At 44.2% G+C, this 18,369-nt stretch overlaps 1 long non-coding RNA gene across 2 annotated transcripts; it reads left to right on the top strand.

The window, feature by feature from the left end:
* The first annotated feature begins 6,772 nt into the window (after nucleotides 1-6,772).
* LOC110347460 (uncharacterized) lies at nucleotides 6,773-18,070 on the top strand. Of its 2 annotated transcripts, XR_002392108.2 has the most exons (5): nucleotides 6,773-6,935; nucleotides 7,300-7,410; nucleotides 8,081-8,153; nucleotides 9,223-9,449; nucleotides 16,125-18,070. It is a non-coding gene; the product is annotated as an uncharacterized LOC110347460 (long non-coding RNA). The 2 variants fall into 2 exon arrangements; XR_002392107.2 differs by having other exon boundaries at nucleotides 6,773-7,308.
* The last annotated feature ends 299 nt before the right edge of the window (nucleotides 18,071-18,369 follow it).

Genomic DNA, 18,369 nt, shown 5'->3' with positions numbered 1-18,369 from the left:
GTACACAGTCAGTTGCTAGAAGTTTCTTGTATGTAAATTACCCTAAGTGTCTCTCTTTAGGATCAAAGCTTTTAAAATATTCAATGTTACACATTTTAAAACTTTCTGTGCGTATTTCCTGAACTATTAAAAGGCGATTCTGGGGAAAAATTAGCCGTTTTTCATTTCTTAAGTGTATCATTATGAACATAAGTATCTTACGAACTTGCCTCATTAAAATATTGTATTTAGAGAAGCTTGCCCTTATAGAGTGAGTCTGTCTGTGTCTACCAAGCTTTGGTCACTATCAGCTGGCACATTTCCAGGAAGGAATGTAAACACAGTGAGACACACAGAACTTACTCGCATACCTTGGGGAGCTTGAGATGCCCTACGTGCATGACCCAGGTAAGGCCCAGGGCATTTCCATCACCACAGCAAGCTCTCTGATGCTCTGTTAGAGTTGATCCCCACTTCCTCCACAGCCAAGCACTGTGCTGATTTTCATTCCACAAATCAACTGAAATTTCACATAGCCTGGAGTGGTGGTGCACACCTATCATCCCAACACCAGGGAGACTGAAGCAGGAAGATCTCCATGAGTTCAAGGCCAGCCTAGGCTCCATAGTGAGTTTAAGTCTGGCCTAAACTCCACAACAAGACCCTGTGTGTGTGGGGGGGGGGGGGGACAAAAAGAAAAGAAGAAATTTCACATAAATAAAAATTTCACATAATAGAAATTTTTGCATAAATAAGACTCACAGAACATGCTTCCTTACGTCTGGGGTCTTTTGGTCAACATAACATTTTTGAGATTTACCCATGTGGCGGCCTGCATCAGTATTACTTTTATATCGTTGATCAGTATTCCACTGGGAACTACAATGTGTTCTTCCATTCTCTTATTGAGGATATTTTATTTTTTATGACATCATAGAAAAGCTATATTTTTCTTTAAAAAAAATCTAGATAAACCAGTAGGTAAACTTGGGGGGAAAGTGGGCCTCTACATCAAATCACAGAGGAAAATTAGTCTGTGCTGCATCGTAAAACTAAGCTAAAACCATAGCACTTCTAAGAAAAAAATAGAGATTATCTACACAACCATGGTAGGTAAACATTTGTCAGACACAACATAAAAATACTAAATATAAAAGAAAAAGTGGTCAATTAGACCACACAAGAGTAAAAAACCTCATCAAAGCATGCAATGAAGACAGTGAAAGATCATTGTCAAAGTACTGCAAACATTCAAATGTATTGACAAATACATTTGACAAAGGGATTATACAGAAAATAATGAAACAAAACCCCAAACCAACAATAAAAACACATGCTAATAAAAATTTGACAATAAATTTGAAGCATCACTTCACAGTAGATTTATGATGAGACAGAAAGCACGTGGAAAAGATTCAGCATTGTTGGTCTTACACATGATATGATATTTTACATTTACATGAATATCTGAAACTCAAAGACTGAGAATATCAAAACATGATGAGACTGGAGTTACTAGAACCTTACACTTTGTGAACAGGAATACAAAATGACACTATCGGTTTAGAAAATTATTTGGCAATTTCTTGAAAATGTAAACATATGCAGCTACCCATCAATTTCACTCCTTGTATTTACACAAGAGAAATGCAAACCTACGTTACACAGTTTTGATGATTTTATGAAGTATGCTTTGAATGAAATATGCTTTCACTTAAAATGGTACAGAAATAGGGTAAGGAAGTAGAGCCAACAGTAACTGAGTACATACTGTGGCAGATGTGCTAGGCAGGGTACATGCATCATCACGGGAGATATGTGCTTTCTCACAAGGAAGAAATAATAAATAGATGAGTTTTTTATTCTTTTATTCATCAAATATTTAATAAGTTCCTGTTGATATTAGGTATTAGTCTGAGTGCTGGGTATACTACATTTTAAAAGAGGGTAAAATTTCTATTTGCATAGAATTTAAGTTTGAGTGGAAGTGGGGAGACAGAATATCAAATGAATGAATAGATTAAAAGGTGGTTCCTGACAGGAAGGACCACTGTGAGTAAAAAGAGCAGAGTAATAAATTGACAGCAACGGGCAGGTATTAGGGATGACCACAGAAAGGGTTTTTCTAATGCTCTGATGAATTGGAGCTCTATGAAGATTCTCAAAACCCAATACTTTAAAACATCAAACAATTTTAAAAGACATAAAGAGACATTTCATGGAAAAGGATGCAGAGGTGGAAAATAAGCACATAAAAGGCATTTATCATAACTACCCATTAAGAAAATATCGGTTCTAACCAGGACAAGGTATGGCTACACACCTTGCAGAATATCTAAAATCAAAAATTGTGACCACATCAAATCCTGGAAAGGTTGTAGATACGTTGGGTTATGCGTACACTGCTGTGGGAACCTAAACTGTTAACAACCAGTCCAAAAAACAACTTGGAAGTTTCCTTAAAAATTAACACACATTATAGTGCAACTCAACAAATATATATCTGAGTGTTTATCAAGGAGAAATTAATACTTCTGTTCACATAAACCTTGTATGAATTTTATTTATAAGAGCCATATAAACTAAAGTAACCCAGACGTCCTTCACAAGATGAATGGTTTAAGAAACTATAGTATGTTCATGACCCCAAATAAAACAAAAACAAAGCACCTATTGATACAATCAACACTGTGGTTGATCTCCAGAGAAATATTCTGAGTGAGAAGAGCCAGTTTCTAAGTTGCATGCTCTCTTGCCATTTGTACAATATTCTTGAAATGATTTGTGGTTAAGTGAAAAAAAAAGCAAGACTAGAAAAATGTGTAGTATGTCACCACTTAAGAAAGGTGAGAGAATACATACACACTTTTATCTTTTTTAAAAATAGAAGAAAATGCAAAAGTTTAAAAAGAAGTTATTTCCTATGCAGAAGGGGAAAGGAGAGAGAGGAGACAACAGTAGAAGTCTCCAAAACCATAAGAAACAGAAGTAAATTTGGACAAATCGGGTTACATCTAACCGAAAAGCTTCTGTACAGCACATGAAGCTATCTGCAGAGTGAAGAGACACAGAACAGGAGAGAACATTTGCAATCTATCGGACAAGGGATTGACACCAAGTATGTATTGGGAATTGCAAACTCCCAATTGCCCCCCAAAATCCCAAGCAAAATGATCTAACAATGGGCTGTGACCCTAAATAGACATTTCTGAAAAGAAGAAATAAAAATGACCAACAGGTACATGAAAAAATGCTCAACATTACTAATCACCAGGGAAACACAAACCCAAAGCACAAGGAGATATCATCTCGGTCCAATAAGACTGACTGTTATTAAAAAACCTAAAAAGATAACAAGTGCTGGTGAAGATATGGAGAAAGGACAAACTTTGCACACTGTTGGTGGGAATATAAATTAGGACAGCCATTATGGAAAACAATATGGAGGCTTTTCAAAAGATTAAAAACTCAAACTATTACAAGACCAGCAACCTCATTAGTGTGTATATATACAAAGGACTTGAAATCAGTACATGGAAGAGACATCTGAAATATCATGGTCCCAAACATTATTCAAAGTAACAAGTAATGGGAACAACTGAAGTGTCTATCAACTGAAGAATGGATAAAGAAAATGTGGTACGTATTACACAATGGATTATTATTAAGCCATGAAAAGAATGCAACTCTGAAACCCTGTAGTTTGTGATGACATGGATGAACAAGAGAACATTATGAGGATGGAGACAGGTGGATCAAGGGGTATTAAGTTCACATTGATATTTGCAAGAAGTTCTATTCTGCTGTTGAACAGAAGGGTGACTATAGATATTAAAGGCATTTGGAAAATTTAAAAGAAAGGATTTTGAAAGTTTCTACCATAAAGAATATATAAATGGAAGGAGAGGAGATAGATGTGTTTAACTTGATTTAAGCATAAAATGTGTACATGGGCTGGGGATTTAGCTCAGTGGTGCCGCCGCCTGCCCCGCAAGTGCAAGGTCCCGAGTTCGATCCCCAGTACCAAAATAAATAAATAAAAATAAAATGTGTACATGCATCAAAATATTATATTATAATACACACAATTTTATGTTTTGTGTATTATTTAAAATAAATTTAATTTTTTAACTGTAAAGATAGAGAGAGATCAAAATTAGAAGAAAGATGAAGAGAATAAGACAGACTTGAAGAGAGCAAACTGGATAGGAATTTATAGATGAAAACTACCCAAGAGAAATACATGCGATTTCACTGCACTTAGGCAGTGAGTTTATGAATCTCATTTTGATCAAACAAATTAAGAATTTAGAAATGTGTTCAGATAATAAGAAAATTTGAATATCTGCTCATTTTTAGTATAAAACTATTATTTTAGTATTTCCTATGTATGATTTTGGTATCACCATTATATTTTAAAAATGTCCTTAAGGTTTTGAGGAAAATATTAAATATTTATGAATAAAAATATGAACCCTGGGTTCTATCTTTGGACAGCTGGATGTACAGATGCTGCAGGTTTGGCTGTAAGTTGATAATTGGTGGAGCTGAGAGAGTGGAAGGGGGAGGTATTGAGCCATTCACTCAAATTTGTGCATGTTGGAACATTTTCATAACAAAAGTATCATGCAGCATGGAAAGGTTATGAGAGAAGCAACTAAAGGCCAACAGTACTCAAAACTGAGGGCAGATCTTCCAGGGAGTAGAAAAGTGTACGTGCCACCCGCCAAAGTGAGCAGGAAAGTAGGGAGGTAGTGATAGTCTTGTACAAGGTGATAAAAATGACAATCACAGCAATAGCGAGTCTCAGCCCAGGGTGTTGAGCCCAACGTGCAAGGATACAAGTAACACGATTAATGCTCTTAGAGCTCAAAACAGACAGAAGTAATCTACATGATTCGGGGGTGTGTATGAGGTGCTTCTGTGTTAAAAGCAGGAGGCGAGGTTACTAAAAGTGTCAGGATCCTGGGCTCCCTCCAGGGTCTTCTACAGATGAGGACAGAGACAGCGTGTTGGTGTCTTGTACAAATCTGATTTGTGACCTGTGGCAGTTCCCAGGTGTTCACTGTATAATTAATAAAGTACATATACCTTCTGTGCATTTCTTAATATATATTATAATTCCATTCCACAATGTAAGGGGGAAACAGCAACGATTTATGAACAGTACATGAAAGGAGGAAGCCCTCCACCCTCAGCCCAGCCCAGGTCTGAGAAACTGCGGAGGGCTGAGCAGAGAGAGGGCGCAGCCTCTGGAGTAGCAGCTGGGGGGCTCCCCATGTGACGGGGAGTGTGGGTAAGTGTGTGCTTCTGCCGCAATGGTTGGAGGAGGGACCCTCACCCAGCACAGCTGCGGCTCCATGCACTTTGGTCTGGGACGTTACGGGGGACAGGGTGGCACAAGTTGATTCTAAACAATAGACTTTGGAATACTGAATGGAACCTGGGGACTAAGTTATTTAGCATCCAAACTGGCATGAGCCTCCAGGTTTCTGCTGGTTCCTTTATTACAGCTGTTTCCTCCTGGTTGGGGAGATGAACTATGAGCCCGTGCTGAGGCCACAAGGACCACAAGACCTGACAGCCGCCAGCCTCTGCTGATGCATCCATTCGCATCTTTTTCTTCTATGTGCTGTGAGACCATGTCTACTGTGAGCATGCTTGTATCTGCAGAGTCCAGCATGATACTTAGAAAACTCCAGACATTTCTAAGACATTGATGAACGAATGAGATTTCTTTTTTTACATTTGGAAAAGTGGATCCCACAAGGGATACAGAAAGGAACCGAAGGAAGCCTTGGAACAGGCCATTTAAGAACACTTGAGTCTCAGCTGTTTTCCATAAGCAGCCTGCTCTTTCATTCCACAAAACTCCTCTGCAGTTTTTGGAAGTAGGGACCCGGGTGTGGACAGCTCAAGTCAAAATATCATGGGAAAGAGAATGGAAAGTAGCTTTTCATTCCTTTGCAGAGGAATTATAAATTCTGCAGTTCTTCAGATGCAATACTGGTTGAAATGAGTCCTGGCTAAGTGGAGTCACTCTGCAGAGAAGTGGGGGGGGCTGTGTGAAGAAGGAGAAGAGCTGCAGATGGGGCTGGCTCGAGGCACCAGTCACCAACAGCACGTAATGGGGCGGCAGAACACCTCAGTGCAGAGTCCCGATCATGCAGTGACAAACAGCTCTTGCCCCCTTATGGCCAACATGCCACAAGTACAAGGCCATTGCTAGAGATTTCAAGTTCATGATTTTGCATCCTAAAGCATCCCATCATGATCTTCTCTCAATCTACACAGATGAGAAAAGAGCCCACTCAATTACAGAGACCGCCCACAGAGTCGGTATCAAATGAATCTCAAAATTCAAAGCTCTTACAAAGGTCCAGGTGGTGGCATTTTTGTATGTCCTTTCACAGAATTTAAGACTTTCCCCTGAAAATGTCCTGCTGGACACTATATGTGTGGCATGTTCCTGGCTAAGGTGATGAAGGTGTCACTTCTTCCTTTTTCCTTTTTCCCACACCCCAAAAACACAGTCTCTCTTCTCCTGGTCACTGTGCCTTTGGATGTGGGGCGTTGTCAGACTTGAATGCTCTCTGTCCTTCTCCCGTGGGCAGGACGTGTCTGTTTTCCACAGCCAAATGACCAGGCACACAGTATTTCCTCTAGGAAGTCTGCTTTAATACCACCAGGCAGAATAAGCAGCCACTCCCTTTGTGTTTCCACAACTACTTGCATGGCATCGGCGTCATAACTGTTGCCATGGTGATGTGCACCAAACCACTATAGTGTAGAAGTTAAGATGGAACTGAGTTCAGTTCTCTGCTCCGCTAATTACTCATTTTGTGTTTTTAGCAAGTTCCTTTGAGACAAAATCCCCAGCACCCACACGTAAAGGAGGAGAGGTTTATTTTGGTTCATGTTTTCAGTCCATGGTTGGCTGGCTCTGGGACGGCAAGGTGAGGGTAGAAAGGTCTGAGGAAGGAAAGCTGCTCAGTCGTGGTGGCCTTGAAGCGGAGACAGAAGGCAGGGGCTGTGGGAAGACATGAGCTCACTCCCAGCTAGCTCCACTTCCCAACAGCAGCTCAGCTATATCAACCTTGTGGTCCATTTGCCTTCCAAAGGGGCAGCCTCCAAAGCATATCTGAGTGTGGGGATCACTGTTGATCTAAACCACAACACTTCATCTCTTATAGATGTCACATAAATACCAGGTTTAAAGGACAACTCGGGGAAATAGGTGGCTCAGTCCCTGACGAAGAACACCGCAAACAGAGCTTCAGTCTTTGATGCTGGAGTATAATCCTGCTTTCCTCTCTTCAGTCTCGGAAGGTGAATGAACAGTGGCAACTGCCCGGAGTAACTGAACTCTGATTCCTCCTGTGGGCTGGAAAAGGAAACTCTCTGAAGCCAAAGAAGACAGAGCAATTTCTAGTAAGACAGCCTCAGTCAGAGCCCACACCGACCAACAACTAAAACACAGCCCATAGATGTCCTGTGTCTGACTTCCTTGTGTTTACTTCTTGTCAGATTAAAAAGCCAAAAACCAAGACCAGACCAGTCCCACAACAAGCCTTTATTAAGGAGAAGGGACAATCTGCCAGGCTGCCTCTGAACAAAGAGTGCAGCAACATGGCAGGGGCTGGAGCACCTTTATAGAGGTTGTGTGGGGACTGAGAGGTATGACAGTGAGGGATTGGAGGGTCTACAAGGCATGTCACCCAAGGGATTGGAGGAACTTGTCTCATCACTAGTTGCCAGGAAGGGAGCAAGTACCAGGTTACTTTTTGGGTGGGAAGAGAGGCATGTTGGGAAGAAGAAGATTGTCTTTCGGCAGGAGAAGCCATTTTGAGGCTAGGTTTAGGCGGGAAACACTGCATTATGGGAAGAAGAAAACCAGTTTGGGCAGGAAGGAAGCCATCTTGGGGTTGGGTTTTAGGTGGGAACACAGTGGATTGTGTGAAGAAGGAGAGCTTGTGGCAGGAAATGGGGTATTATGGGAAGGAGAAGGTGGTCATTACATGTAGCTGCTATTTTAAGGAGAAAGAAATCTATCACTTCTCATCTTAATGCCAGTGCCTGGACAATGTTCTCTGCCCTCCAGGAGAGAAGGGAGAGGCCAAGAAGGCTCTGTCCAACTAGAGAACTGTGGGACCAGCAGAAAAGTTTCAAGCCTGGTGAGTAGTTTAAGGATCCGTCCTCCTAATAGGCCTCGTTTTCTATTAACAGAATGAGAGGAAATGCCTGAGCTTATCCTGAAGGAGTCTTGCCTCCCTAGGGAAAAGTTATATTTGAGCAATTAAATGACATTGCTTGCTCCTTAAAAGAGGAAATGGGAGGGCATCTTTCTGGCAAGTAGGGCAGCCAGGGTCTGGATGTCTGGAGAGCTGAGGTCAAACTTGTCTCCTAGGAGGAGGAAGGGCTGCACTGGAGCAGGGGCTGAGCAGGACCAGGGAGCCCAGAGGCCAGGGTTCAGGGGAAATAAGCCCAGTGCCCCCTGCTGGGCCCACTCCTTAGGGACAGGGACCACCCTGCCAGTGTTTGGGGACTTCCTCCCCAGGATCGGGCTATGCTCAGGGAAGTTGTCTGGGCCTCTCTCTACAGAGAGGGGCTCCCAGCCCGCTACCACACTGAGTCAGGTTCGGCTGAGGAAACATCTGCCCTCACGAGTGAGAGGGCCAGGCTGCCCTGAGGCTGGTGGCCCATTCAGTGAGGGGCTCCCCAAGACTTCAGAGCGGGACCCTGGGGTGTGGCCCAGGGACTGGAAATCCAAGAGCTCCCCTCTCCCAGGGGCAGACACTTCTGGGGTTCGTAAGATGCAGGTCTGCTCAGATGCAGTACCACAGATTTGTGTCCCAAGAGGGTGAGGATCACGGAGGCATCTGTGCTGCCTTCCTCATCCCCTCATCCCTTGTTATCCTGTTAGGGATGAAAGAGCCACATCCCATTAGAGATAAAAGAGCCACTCCCTGGACATGGGTGTTAAAGAAGGTGAGAGGGAGGAAAATTTCCAGATTGAAAACAAAAGGAAACCGAAATGCTTTAAACAGTGGCAGAGCCTCTGTTGGCCACAAAACCACCTAATAAGAACAATGAGTAGTGGTACTTATTGGAGAAGCATGGGAGAAAGAGGTAGGACCCTAGCCTGGCATTCTGAGGACTAAGCCTTTACACAGATGGGAGAAATATAGCCGTTTCTGCAGGGGAACAAGTGTCACAGGCACATTGGCCCTTTCCCTCTGTCAGGGTCACCAGGAGACTCAAAGAGCTGCTGCCGCACGCCCCCCACCCAGGGAGTCTCCCAGTGGAGAACAGGAAGTGCCTGGTGCCTCAGTTCTTCCCTTCAGTGACCACACCACAGGCTCGTCAATACCTCTGGACTCCGCAGGGGTGACTGGCAGGCTCTGGTTCACACCTGCTTCCGGTGAACCAGCGCTTCTTTCTTTCGGAACTGGAACTGAAGATCCTCCCAGGTAAGAGCTTCGTAGTACTCAGTTTCAACTTTACATTCCCTGACCAGGCTTGGTAGGGAAGGAATGGAAGGGAGGGAGGGAAGGAGAAGGACAGGGAGGCAGAATGGAGGGAAGGAAGTACAAACTGAACTGAGTCTCCGGTCACATGCAGGGCTGTGGGGAGGCATGAGTGACTGTCCAGCTGCTGTGTTCATCCCCAGACAATCGCTGAATTGCCTTCGGCAAGTTCCTCATTCTCTCTGCATCTCCACCCTTCAGGGATGAATGAGGGATTGTGAAGCCACCTCTTCCCTAGGGCTCATGGGCGTTGGGTGGCACAGTGTGTATAACTGCTGGCACAATCGGTGCCTAGCACTGACAGCTGTACACTCAATACCCTTCCTTTTCCCTCCTGGGGAGCTGGACGGGGCCACATCTCCCTCGGGTGCATTAGAAATCTGTGAGGAGCAGTGGCGATCAGGAAAGGACTCCAGCACTGAAATCAGTCTGCGGTACTAATCACAGAACACTACCTAGAAGAGAGGAAGTCACCTTCTCTGAGCTTTTTCCTCATCTACAGCTGAGGAACTGAATCCACCCAACTGCCAGCTGTTAGTGGGATGAGCTACAGGATATCTGTCATGCTGGACACTAAAAAGCTCGCAGTGAATTCCCCTCCACTGCTGCTGAGCACCTCTGTGTCTAAGTGCACAGTGATGCACACTGCTTTCCAGAAGAATAAGAAAAATCCCCACCTTCACAGCCCCTGAGGATGTGACACATGGTGACCTACCTGGATATGTGTGGTGGTCCTTTCCCAGGTTGAAGGACAGCATTGGGTACCCAGGGTCTCCTGCTGCCAGCTCCAGGGACAGATGGCAGTCTCATAGCACTGCCCCTTCCAGAGGCTACATTGTTAGCAGACAGCAGCAAAAAATGCAAATCAAGACATGTGTGGCTTTTGAAATGGCTTTATCAGTTGTCACCCCGGGATGCTGCAAGACAGCTAGCAAACTCTGAGCAAGTATGCCAACAATTTCTCAACAAAAGTTTTATAAATGCCCAAGAATGACAGCTATCTCATTTGAGATAAGATTAACAACTATTTGTGTAAAAAAAAAAAATCCAAACACACCTTATGGTGCAATTTTGGGCTCAACAGGAGGGATATAGGAGATTTCAGATGCACATAACAAAGACTTCTGACTTCTTGGTCTTCCCACTTTCCTCCCTCTCCAAAAGACTAGGCCTGAAGATAAACTATAAATGAGAACCCAAAGAAATGGAGAACATTTGCTTTTGACCTAATCTTTTCAACAGTTATGTTCCTCCTCTTTGTTAAAGAACTCTTTATCAGGGACCATTTCTAATACGTATAAAAACAGGATAATACAGTGGATTCCAATGTATCCATCAAACACCCATCATTAGCAAAACATATCTAATCTCTTCCATCTCTACCTTCATGTGCTTTCCTTCTCTGATTCTACTTTGAGGACAACCTGAGACATGATATCATTCTGTCCATACTATTTCATCAGTCAGCTTCCTGAGCACCTTCTAGATATGCTTACTGCTGGGCAGATAAAATGGGCAGGAAGACCCCTGCCCTTACACATCTGGTCATGAAAGTGTGAGCAGATTTTCTAAAACAGAAAAGTCCGTATTTATAAAGCAAATTTGTATAAAATATTCACACAACAAATATCATAGACTGTAATCTATACCAAGCTCATTTTCCAGGCTTTATAACATCACCCTACATGATGCAACTGTCAGAACAACCCAATTAAACAACACGATTATCTCAGTTTTACAGATGACAAAGCTGCTGCACAGGGAGTTCAAATAGTTTTGATGAAGATCACACAGCTACCATGTTTCCCTGAAAATAAGGCCTTACTGAAAAATAATTAAAGCAGAACTTCAAAGAAAATCAGTTCTCCTGGCCGAAAGTGGTCTAGCAGTTCCCCTCTCAGGTTCTGCCCCCCTTTCCCATGACTGCTGACCTCCCCCAGTACTGATCGGGCACAGACAGATTCCTATAGAAGACGGGTTGTGACCCCTGAGGAACCATACTCTCTGTAAACAACTTTGTCCTGTACACAAAATTCGTGACTCTGTTTCTGTACGATTCATAAGACTGTCTTCTTACAAGGCTAAGTTGCAAAACAGTCTGCCCTGTCCTGTTTCGGTAAACTTATTTACTGCATTACCAGAAAGACCACCCCCCTTGGACTAAATGTATAAAAAGCAAAACTGTCCTTTGTTCAATCGCTCAGCCTTGGGACACAAGTCCTCTGAGCCAGTGCTCACCTTAAGTAAATCCTCCTGATTCTCATTTGATCTCTCTTGTCTCTTGGAATTCTGCCACAAAATGAGCCTTGAAAACTAGAGATTAAAAATGCCAGTCTCAAGCAACCTATCCTTGCCTCAGCTGTCCTACAGAGTAGCCACTGAGCAAGAGGATAGTGATGGCAGGGGAGGCAAGTTTAGCCTGGCAGGAGCTGGCATTTTTTTGTTACCTCCAATTTGTAAGGCTAATCATTTTCCTACTAGATCTTATTTTGGGGGAGAGGGAAACAGATGATAGGGCTGAGATGCCCAAAGTACTAAGAAGGCATGGCAAGACCTTCATTTTGTGATATGCAGTGTGTGCCAGACATAGAAAACAAAGCCCCCTTTTTACTATAAATCTATGCTGAAGAGTTAGAATATCTATAATTGTCAAAAATGGTTTAGTCGCCATTCCTTCCTTCATTCACTTCAGAGTTAAGTATAAAACCCAAGGCCTTGCTAACTCTTTCTGGGGCTCTGAGGGGTAGGTAGATGATTTCTGTGCAGATAAGCATGGTAACAGCATGAACAAAGGGCCAGAGAAGGAAAGAGCTCAGGACACAGAAACCAAGAATGTCTAAGACAAGCCAGGATGGTTGAGAAGTGGAACTGGAAAGGCAGGCGAGGCGGGGCTGTGAAGAGCCTTTGTGAACTATCCCGAGGAATCTGGACACTCCTGTGGGCTTTGGATAACCAGAAGTTAACTAGGTAAACAACTACATTGAACACTACTAGAAACCGATCACTGGAGACTGTGGAGAAGACAGAACCTAAGTGAAAATTATAGAAGCCCTATGAATGTCTGAGTAAACTGAGGCAGTGGTGATCAAGTCTTTGGGAGCATGAAAGTAGGGGCTGTCACAGGTTGTTTGGTGTTGCTATAACAAAATGCCTGAGCCTATGAACTTTACTAAGCAAAGAGGTTTGTGTCCCTTATAGTTCTGGTGGGTAGAAGACCCAAAGAGCTTGGTGTCAGCATCTTGGCGAGGGACCTCAGACTGTGTCCCAGGGCAGAGAGCCAGCCAGCTCACGCAGTGACTTCAGCTATAACGACCCACTGTCCTGAGGACTAACGGAGGCACACCAGATCTGACCCACTCTCATGAGAAAGCAGTGATCCGTTTATGAGAGGTGAGCCCCAGGACCTCTCTGCATCCATTAGCCACCACCTCTTAGTGTCTCATGCACCACTGACACACTGGGGCTCAAGCTTCCAGCACGTGGGTTTCTGGGCACAAATCTCATCTGAACTATCATCCAAGTCCAGGGATGTGGTGCTCATGGCAACATCTGTTTCCTGGAGTTTGGGTAGGAGCCCAGAGTTCTGAACAATAAAGAGTGGGGGCTAGCTGGAGGCAGAAGTGCACACTGGCCGTCCCAGCACCCGGGAGGCTGAGGATCAGAGGTTTGAGGCCAGTCCAGGGGACTTCGCAAGATCCTGTCTCAGGGTAGAAAATAAAAACACAGATCTAGGGATGCAGTTTTCTGTGGAATGCTTGCCCAGAATGTGCAAGTTCCTGGGTTCAGGCCTCACTGTTGCAGAAAATAAATGAATACAAAGAATTGGGGATTCTGAAAAAGAGCTGCTGGGTACATCAACAAAGAACTTGCTAAGAGGTGGCCAGGCCCATTTGGGATACTTTTGCCTGTCCCTCACCCCCAGTCTGTATATAAGAGCAGCCTAGAGATTTGTCCAGGATTTTAGGAGAACATTGTGGACATCCGAGAATATGTGGAGGACGGATGCTGTCCTCTTCCAAACCAACGAAAAGAAACCAATTTCCTCCAAGACCAAGAGTCAAAGAATAGTGAGGAAGCCCTTGGGAGGATGAACACGAATGTCTTTGTGCTTGTTGGGCACAGAGTAAAGTGCCTGGCCCTTGCTCTGGCACACAGTGGTTGCAGTTGCCCACAGAGCCACAGTTTCAGAAACTCTCGAACTGTCTAGAACTCAGTGTCCACAGACAACCACAGAAGATGGACACGAGACAGCCTGGCTGGGGTGCAGTTTCCCAAGAGGAAGAAGCTAGGGAGGCACTGCCGGAAGTCTGCGCTGGGAGTGAGAAACCTGATGGGTTAAGAGTCCTGGTCAACACCCCAGTGTGAGTGCTCTGGAAGGGAAGAAGGCATGTGAAGGAGTCCACATAGCAGGCCGGCCTGGCGTCCTTTGAAAAGCCTGCTTGCCAGGTTGGCCTTGACTGACCTCAGCTCCTGTCTGGGAATTCAGCATCTGCTGTACTGCTGCTAAGAATGTGGCACCATAGCTAAACTGTTTGCATAAACAGTACCATCCATGCTGGACACCAGCTTCTCCTTCTGGGAGCCTCACATTTTGGTATGTGCCAGGCAGGGAGGCTGTTTCCTTATCAGCCCCTAATCAAAACTCAGGACACATTGTCTGATGGAGACCACCTTAAGAGAGCTGAAAATTCACAAATTGGCTTTTCATATTAAAAGTCTGAGTCTACCTATTAGCCCACAATGGCTGCCTAAAGAGCCAGCAGTTGGTGTGTGGGAAAGGAACAGCTCCCCATGCCACTGGTTATGGCAAAGGTCTCAACGATCCATGACACGTGATGTCTTGGATGGCAAGACAATGGTGCAGCTAAGGGCAGCATGACTCATATAGAAAACTCCTATGGAGGCAAAAATTCATCCATGGGAAGAAACAAATTTCCAATTAATCTATGAGCTGTCCCTGCTAGAATGTATCAATCCCTTGTTTCCAGGACCCTGCTCACATCAGTGCTCTCCATCTCACTGTTCCCTGCACCGCCCCTTACCCTTTCTAGAAGCTGTGTGTTCAATAAATAGTGGTGAGCTCCAGGAGACGGTGTTAGCCTGATAAGAGCTCTGACCATCCTGGGCCCCCATTTCTGCATTAAGATCTTGTCTTGTCTTTTTTAATCCTGGCTGCGTACCCTTAGTTAGATGACTGGGGGTCTGATCAGCTTCCAATATTCGTCTCTGCTGAGCTTCTCAGGTTAACCACCGTGCACAGGTGCTGCCACAGGTTATGGCTAGGTCGCTGAGCATATCCTGGGTGGTTCTGTTGGGCAGGGTCACTGGAAGCTCGTGCTTGGTCCCCACTGAGGCCCTTGATTCTCAAATGAAGGAAGCCACCAAGGGTGCTTCCAAAGACCCCAGCATGGCCCTCAGGGCAACCAGTGCCAGCGCTTGGGTGTCTGCCACCCGGAGAGCTCAGATGCCGCACTCGCTAGCATCAGTCACGTAAAGCCATTTTTAGACTTTAATTTCTCAGCTTTTCCTTGAGCTGCTCTTGGAGGAAGAAACAGCCTGCGATATGGGGGAGGAGGGAAGAAAGAGCAAGTGCAAAGGAGAAGCAGATGAAGTGGTTGGATGAGAAGTAAGCACTCCTCCTACTTTCCCCATCATAAAAATGTGCATGTGACTTGAGCTGGGCTGGAGAAAAGTATTGAACTGAGTTTAATATTAAATTTGGATGTCTTTGATATCTGAAAGTGAGATTGTCATAATAAAAACTACCTAGAAAGAGGCTAGAAGAGTCACATGGTCTGCCTGACTTATTATCAAGGGTAAGTTTGAGGACAAGAAGCAGAAGGAAAGTATTTACTAGCTGGATCCTACCAACCTGTACCATTCAATAAAACCAAAACCCTCAATCTAAACACAAGCTGGAGTTCAATAACACTACATGAAGCACACAGGTAGATATTATCTGTAAATCTACACACACACACACACACACACACACACACACAAAAACGCACATAGAACTTTGGCCCTGTGATTTCCTAAGGATGTAAGTTCTGAAGAAGTCCTTTGATCTCCCAGATCCTCAGTTTCTGCCCTCATGAAACATGGGCTTGAATACTAACTTCACACATGAACCACCACCAGAACAAATGAGAGGAGACATAGAAAGTGCTCGCCCCATCTGGGGCCACAGTTGGGGCCTCCTGCACTTCCTGGCCACCCACTATACCCTGGCCTCCTCAGAGTTTTAGGAAATGTCTGAAAAAGTTGTGATTCTATAAGGCTTTATGCTGTCATAACCTTTATTTTATTGCAGGCTTCAAACTTGCTGAGGTCTGTGGAATTTGCAATTAGTGAACATAGGTGTCCACCCAGGAGCTCTGATGTCTCCATTGCCTCCCACAACTCCACCAAGAGTCCAGGAGCACTGAGACTCTGCTCCTGCCCTGGTCTCAGCTCTCCTGCCAGCCAACACTGACTATCATCTTAGCAAAGAGAATTCAACTTGAGTTTGCGTTCCTATTAATAGCACCACTGTGACATGTTAAATTTTGTTTCAATGAGAATAAACATCTTTGCATCCTTCTAAAGTACGTCTCCTCTGTGTCTTGGATAATGCAGATACACCTGACAGTCCAAGGAGCTGGAATGCACATCAAACAAAGCAGGCAGAAGCGGGCGTTTCATCAAGCCAAACCAGCACCGCAAGCCTCCCACTGCCGCCGTGGGGAGTTTCCGAAGACCAGAGAAGCACGGGCCAGTTAGAGGCTGCCAAATTCAAGACAGCCGGTTCCCTCGGAGGCTGCCAGCCACTCTTCCTGCCAACAAGACCTGGAAACGGCCTTACCACACAGCTCCTGGGTTCCCCTTACTTTTTCCACTGCGAATGTAGCCTGATTAGAGCGAGCGTGCAGAAGCACTAGAGGCGTACATTCAGAAAACATATTTTGAACAAACTTTATCTTTCTGATCTTCATTTTCTTGTTGTGAGAACGGGGAGGCAGACTAGATCAGAGCTTCTCATCCCTGGGTGCTCACAAAACCATCCGGGAGCTTTAAAAATGCATACTTCTGGGCCCTTTACCGACCAATTAAACCAGAACCTCTAAGTATTTTTCAAAAACTCCCTAGATGTTTCTAATAGATGCTGCTAGATGCTGCCTGTGGTTATTTCTACATCAAACATTTATTTGTGATCCTTCATATAAAGTGCAACCAAATACTAATGAGGCTGGCTTCCCACACTTCTCGTGAAAAGCTATCTAAATATTAGGATTTCTCTCTGTGTAGTCATAAAGTCAAGGTCAGTCTTGTGGGCAGACAAAGACAGTGTGATTTTAGGAACTTTTCTAATCTTTAAACATCTAGACTGCAATGTTAAAATCTAAAATTAGGGGTGTAAAATGCCAGTGATTGGGGTCACGTGAGGAACCTATTTGTGCAACTGAGAGTAGGTGTAGCACCAGGAAGGGGTGGAGTTCATGGCACTAAAACTGTGTCCTCCCTATGGGCATTCCAACACACCTCCTGCCTGCCTCTCTCCTCTTCTGCCTTCTTTGCTTCCTTCTTTCCTAAACACCAGCTTGGCAGAATGAAAAAATTTAACCTGTTTCAATTCACCTGTCTGTGAACTGTTTGAGACTCCAACCCAAGATATTTTGACGCCTTAGAAAAAAATCTAACTGTTACAAAAGTTACCTATCTCATTAATACATTTTCAAAAAACATCATCTCGTCCACATTGGACAATAAAACTACAGGATAGAAATAAGAACTCTGAACAAACACTGCTGTAAACCTATTCATCTCCCTGTTCTTCACAGATCCCCATGGTGCTACAAATTTGTCTCCATTATCTTAAACCAAGTGTCTGTTTAGAGTCTTTTGATTTCTGTGTGCCATTCTAATTTTTCCCTTGGGTTCACTGTACCCCTTTCACATACAGAATTTTGAGCAGTAAACTCCTGTTTATAGTGCATCCTATATCCTAAAAGAGGAACCTCTTGAACCTTGCTTTTCCTAAAGTACTTTCTGCCTCAAGACTGTCCAGACTTGGCATAATTGACATTTTGGGCTGCATAATTATGTGAGGGGTGGAGATGTTCCATGCATGGTAGGACTTTTCTCAACATCTCTGAGCTGTGGCCACTAGAGGCCAATTGCACCATCTCTCCTGACGTGATCATCAACACTGTCTGCAGGCACTGCCAAGCGTCCCCAGGTGGGTGAATCTCCCTCGATGAGCCTTGTTGCTCTAACTGAATATGATGCCTCGGTGCCCGTGAGGAAAATGGTAGAGCAAGCTCTGTGGGCTTGGGATGCAGCCAGCATAATATCCCAGCTTCCAAAGGAAAAGCCCCAGCAGAAAAGGAAACAAGATTCAGGATGATCAGCTGTGTCAGTTCCATTTAATTGTAAATTTGGACAGGCTCTGCTGAGTGAAGTACAGAATGTTTCTTGCCTTGGGCATTAATATTGTATAAGAATAAAAGCAACCTGAGAGGCGTTTGCTTTTTGTGGAAAGTGCGTGCATGGGCGAATCTCTGCTCATCAGATTGTTGTGAATTAATGTGGAAGCTTTACATAAAATGTTCTCTCTCTTTTGGACCAGCTTTGATCTATTGTTATCTCTCCCTTTATCCTTTAAAGGCAATTTTCATTCCTATCCTTCATCAGCGAAGCAGGCAGACTTCAATAATTCCACTCAAAAGCCTCTGTTGCTTTCTACACTCAAGCCCCACGTCAATCAGCTGAGCAGTGCTCTGTTTTTGGAGGCTGTCCCTTCCATGCCCCTGGAGAATGGAAGCTGGAGGGACTGGACTGAGGTAACAAGGACAGACAGTAATGCCAGGAGAGCAAGTCTGAC

The sequence above is a fragment of the Heterocephalus glaber genome, unplaced genomic scaffold, assembly GCF_053883595.1.
Source record: "Heterocephalus glaber isolate CG9 unplaced genomic scaffold, H.glaber_assembly_v1.0 deba00000281, whole genome shotgun sequence".
Taxonomy (NCBI): Eukaryota; Metazoa; Chordata; class Mammalia; order Rodentia; family Bathyergidae; genus Heterocephalus; species Heterocephalus glaber.
This window is presented reverse-complemented; position numbering and strand designations above follow the sequence as displayed.